The sequence below is a fragment of the Neopelma chrysocephalum genome, unplaced genomic scaffold (genome assembly GCF_003984885.1).
Source record: "Neopelma chrysocephalum unplaced genomic scaffold, ASM398488v2 Primary Assembly neopelma1_24, whole genome shotgun sequence".
NCBI classification, from domain to species: domain Eukaryota; kingdom Metazoa; phylum Chordata; class Aves; order Passeriformes; family Pipridae; genus Neopelma; species Neopelma chrysocephalum.
The window spans coordinates 16,021,630-16,027,658 of NW_020897693.1; positions in this window are offsets into that span (position 1 = coordinate 16,021,630).

A 6,029-nucleotide genomic window follows, 5' to 3' on the forward strand; every position below is an offset into this window, starting at 1 on the left:
GGCAGAAACATTTTGCTTGGGATCAGGGAGCTTGGAACAATAAGGGTTGTGTGCTCTTTTGAAGACTGAGTGGCAGGGCAGGAAAAAAACACTGTGAAAAATTTGTATGTGGGTTATTGGTTTTGTTCTTTTTCCCTCCCATGAGTCAGTAAGACAATTCTGCCACATCTCTGGTCTGGTTTTGCCCTTGCATGCCCAAGTCTGACACAATATAATGGCAGATGTCATAGAATCTAAGACTTTCTGTGGAAAATGTTTCTGTAATGCCATTGTGAGCTGGTACTGTAGGGTCAGCTTCCTGGTACAAGTATTTTTAAATGATAATAATTGCACATTTGAAAAATGTCACAGTAAACTTTGATCTCATAACAAGATGAGTTTAGCTCACAGAAAAACTTAATTGCTTCATTTTTACTGTATTGAGAAGAAATCCATTGTAATATTAGGGATTTAAGGTCTATACTAAATGAGTAAATAACTATAGTCCTATCCAGGTGAAAAAAGTAATATGTCTACACTTTGGACACATAAGTATAAAGAATATGGAATTAGAGGCCAAAACCAAGGGGATGTGTAGTAGGAGAGTGGTGTAAGGAGAAGCACATGTTTCAGGCTGGTATAATTTAGGGAAGATCAGAGGTGTTAAATGTGTAACCTTGGTCTTGCTGTTAAATTATTTTATGGGATTCTCTAATGTACTTTTTAACAGGAGTAGAAATTAAGAAAAGAGAAGTGGAGAACTATACAAATTATGTGAACACATCATTGATCACTGGAAAATTTCAACATAATTTCTCATGTGAAAAAGGATCCATACCTAAAGCACATCTTTTCATAAAGTATTACTTAACTTGAAAGAGCTGTTGATTTTGGTTTTCTGTTGCTTCCTTTTCATACCCCAAGGGAAACAAACTAATGTCTCCATGTCTTTCTGGCAAAACTTCTTGGTTTCATTTTTCAATTTGACTCTTAGCTTTGGAAAATAATTTTTTTTAAAATCAGCCTTTTTTGTTTTTAAATAAAAAATAAATTTCCTCAAAGAAAAAAACCAAAACAACTTCAAAGTATTTTTCAAAGATCTTTGATAATTTCTTAGACTATGCTTTTGGAGAACATAAAAAGTAATAAAAACTTAGAAAATATTAATCCTAATTGTCTAAAGCAAATGGGGACTGACTTACCTGAATTTTTGGGACATTGTTTTTACTGTTTTCCACAACAACCTTCTGAAAATGAAGCTTCATTTTGCTATCAGCTTGTATACTAAAAAGGTATAGAACTTGCCAATAATCTGAAAGTTTAACATTGCTAGAGAAAAAGTTGATTTTCATTTAGACTTCAGCTTTTTTAATGCCATTTGATAAGTGGCTGACGGAACATGCTCTCAAGTGTATGTACTGTTTGGTAGATCTTATATATGCCTGTGGAATGTAATTTTTAGAGCCAGAGAACATAACACTTTGACACTGATTGCAATGATTTAATTTCAACCTCAAAGTATAGACACAAAACTTCATAGTTAGGATTTTTTTTGGTGGCTATTTCGTATACTTATTACTATAATCTTTAGTAGGGTTGCAGGAAATTCAGGAGCTACGTGTTTCTGCCATATTACAGTGTTTGATTTCATTTTTTTTCAACTGTCCATATTGCACACTGCACTGTAGTATGGTGATATGCAATTCTGTCTTTAATGAGGTAGCCTAGATATTGGAACCAAACTGTGCAGTGCATCAGAACTCAGTAAATTAACTGATCCATAATTCTGTCACATGGTTAGACTGCAGTATAACTGCAAATGCAGTAAAAAGACCTACAATTGAAAGTAATAGATCACAGAAGGCAAAAACTCTATGGAATGAACAATGCAGCTCTAAAATCTGTGAATGTTGGTGGATGTGAAGTAAGTGGCATTAATAGCAACAATGCTTGTCAGGATGGTCCTGGTAATGTTCCTGTTAATGGTTTGCAAGAATAATTACTTCTGATTACAGTTACAACAGCGATACTCTTTGTCTATACCATAGAATAAATTGCACAAGGATGCTTGGAAACAAGGAAGCTTTGAAGGAAATTCAAAGTCGAGGTGTGCTGAAGGTACTGGTACTAGATTGGGAGAGCTGGACCGATGGATACACTAGCATGATGATGGCAGTTTCTTGGAGGGTGTTAGCAGTGACAGGCATTGCTAATACTGTGGCACTAGCACGTCAAGACACCATGCGTAAAGTTGCCATGCAATTTTTCTGTGCGCTTTTGCTGCACTGTCCTCCACCTGGCCCCTGCATCAGTAGAAGAGACTATACATTTCTCATTAATCACCTCTGATGTGCACTTGGCCTCTTATCTCTGAGAATAGGTTTCTTAGAGGATGCACCAACTCCCGACAGCAGGAGATTTCAAAGTATGTTCAGCAAATATCTTTCAGATAAGAAAGAAATTTGACAGCCTAAAAGTGTAGCCACTTAAGGCTTATAATCTCTATAGTAGGGAAATATTTAAAACATTTTAATCATCACTGTGATCCTCTTTTTATTTTCAGTTTGTGATTGTCTTATCCCCATACTTCTGCTACAGGAATATATCATTAAAATAGAAGGATTTTCTTGCACAGTATGAGAAGTATATTTATTTTAAAAACCTTTGCCTTACTTGACTAAGGCAAACATCTTATTGCTTTCTTGTACATTCTAGGATACCAAAATATCCACTCCTGAAAACATGGACAGCCTTACTGAAGACTTATTTTACTGTAGAAATGTAATTCAATGTCTTCTGTCAAAAGTTTTTGTTGTGTTGTCACGACCCACACGATATAGGACACAACATTCATTATAATGTTCACTCTCATCAGACTGAACAAAGACACCAGTCCACCTGTCAAGGAATTCATGCTTTCATTGTACAACTAACCCACTATTTAGTCTCAAAAGTGTTGGCTAAGAGGCCCTTGACTTTTACAACACACTTCAACAAACTCCCAATCAACAAACTTTTCAGTTGTCAGCTACCAAGCCCTTAACTTTTACAACACACTTCAACAAGCTCTCAACTCCCACAATAAACTTCAGTTCAGAGTAGAGAGTAGAATAGGATAGCCTCACTTTGCCAAGACAGAGCAAGGGAAAGGGAGAAATAAAAGCAGGAAAGGGAGAAAGAGAAGATAGAAATTACCGATCCTTAGATCCCATGTGGGATGGGGTTGGGGGAGAAGTTGGTGCAGGCATACCAAGCCTGAGCCTCAAGGCACAAAATGAAGTTTGCTCAGAATAGCACTGCTCTATCTCCAATAACAACTTTCCTGTTGCAACAGTCAAAATGTTTGAGACAAAACTTGCTTATGCCTGGTCCTCCACACGTGTGGTTTGAACTGGGTTAACTGAAGTAAAGACAAAAAGTAAGTCCCACAATATTGTTTGACAATATTGACCTGAAAATATTTGGAAGTTATCTTTCTACCAATGTGTTTTAAGTGAACTTGATTAAAGTTAAAGAAAAAAATCCAATGCGATAACTGGAACTAAAACCGCCCTATGAAGTCTATATAACATTAGTAAGGGAAGAATAAAAAAAAATTTCTGTGACCTATCAAAAGCTTTGTTGGAGATCTGTAGCATTTTTGTTTGTCATAAATTCAGAGTTCCTGATATCCTACACTTACAGTAAGAATGTCAGACTACATTTTCTAAAAGTATGTTTCTAGTCTTGTAAAGAAATGCTTGAAAATCTGGATCTCAAAAACCAAAGAAAAGTAGTACATCAAAAACCCCAAAGTAAATCTATGTTTTCCTTTCTATTAGGTTCTGCAGAACTTTAAAATTTCAAAACTTCCAAGACCTGTTGTTACATATTACATGACAAAAATTATACTGATGACTAAGATGTTACTTCTTAGGCAACAATGAGACAATAAATAAACACATAGAAGTATGTTGTTGGGAAGACAATAATTTTAAAAGTAAAGGTTCCCCATTTAGCTATGCAGGAGTCCATAGAGATAGATAGATAGATTCTAAGGCCAGAAGGGCATGTGCAATTTTTTCTAGCCAGATTTTCAGGTATACGAGCTGTAGAACTTTTCAAAAAATGGGAAGTAAACCAGTTTTTAGAAAAGTATTGAATCTGACTTTAACATTCTATGCAGTCACAAATTCCCATCCCCTGATAAATTACTTCACTTTTTAATTACTCTTATTGTTAAAAAAATTGTATCTCATTTCAAGAATTTATCTTACTCCAGTTTCCTGGTATTGGATGTTGTTCCTCTGAGAGAAAGCTTTAAAAGCACTACCCTGCCCAATTATTTACCAGTACTTGATGCATAAGTGACAAATTTAAAGCCAAGGCACGAAAACATGCAAAGGTTGTAAGCTGCAGTAAGAAGCAGAAGAAGTAGGCAGATGGAACAATAACTAGGCAAGTGTAGCTTGTTTGCACACATAGGGAAGGGTAGGGAAATAGAACCCTTTCTAGACAACATGTTCTCACCAATGGCTTTTAGCTAAACAAACATTAAATTTTGTGGATGCTATTAAAGGACTCGGCTTAACGACCATGGAGCCAGCTGTCTTGTCATAGCTACAAAGGAGGTTTTACTTAAAGAATACCATACAGGAAAATAAAACATTCCTTAGGCTCAGCAGAAGACAGAACTTCCCAGAAAGTCCTTCTTTTGGCTACTTTTCAATTCCCATCTTCAGCTTTTTATTGCTTTGTCTCTTGCCTGCACAGTAGGGATGGAGGATGAAGCTCAACAGCTGTGACTTAACAGCCAGAAGCAATTTTCATTGATTTGTCCTGCTCTTTGCAGTCTTCCACTGGAAACATCCCCAGGGCACATTACTAATTGTTTGCCCTTTACTTTGGGACCATTGAATTAATGGTGTTATATAATGGTCATTTCTTCATCATTAATACAATAACAGTGTGATGAATTTTGCAGTCAAACAGTCCTTGGCTCTTGCTATGGGGGTAAAAAAAAATCCTTCCATTTTAAAATGAAATTATCTTTTTTTTTCCCTGTCCTATCAAATAGTTTTGCTTCTGCACTTTTGCAATCTAGTTATGACCCTCAGAATTGGGACAAGAGAGAAAATACAGCAACCCAATAAAGTGGCAAGTGTTTTTGTGACTGTTCCATGAACAATACAAGTCTTGTACAGACCAACCAGCAGACAATGCCCACCTAGGTCAGATCAGAAGGATCCATGCTTTCATATCTGAGACTACAATTATATTACTACATAGGTTCTTTGGGCATTGTCTTGTTACCATCCATACACCTAAACTGTTGTCAGATTAGTATTAAGAGTTTGGTATTGCTATCCCACACCGACCAGTTGCAGTGCTGAGGCCTGAAAAACAGGCTCTGAGCCAAAGTTGACCTCTAGATGAACCTTCCAACCTAATGTTATATTTAGCCGTGTATCTACTTATTAGCCAGAATTCTGTATAATCCTTAGTAAAACACGTAATATTAGACTACACCTGTGTAAACATGTTTGCTTATTAGTAAGATATATTGGTATTTGCTTATTAGTGAAGATTAGTATCTGTTCATTAATGAGGTATGAATGTGTCTATCTTTCTGTGTTTAGAGACTAATCAAGGCCATGGAAGTAGATGGCTGGCTTTGTTTGACAGTAGACGGACCTTGATTTTCCTCTGAGCCCTGGCCAGGCTTTGGGTTAAACCCTAGGAGAGAAGAGAGCCAGATATTTTCCACACTAAATAGTGATAAAAGCTCACACCCAGAATTTATCACTGAGAATTAACAAGTGGTTAACCTTAGACACAGCCCAGAGAGGGGCTTCAGGTAGTATAGCGTAGAGTTAGTGTCGTAGACCCCACTAAAGATAACTCCTGCCCAACAAATCTGTTTTGTAACTTCCCACACCTGCAACATGGTTGTGAATGGTAGTGGAGAGTTGGTCTTAATTAAAGAAAGGAAGTGATGCATAAAAGAAGTTGTTATCTTATTTATTATTGTCGTTTCCTTGTGCAGAATTATCAATCTTACCCCTAAGCAA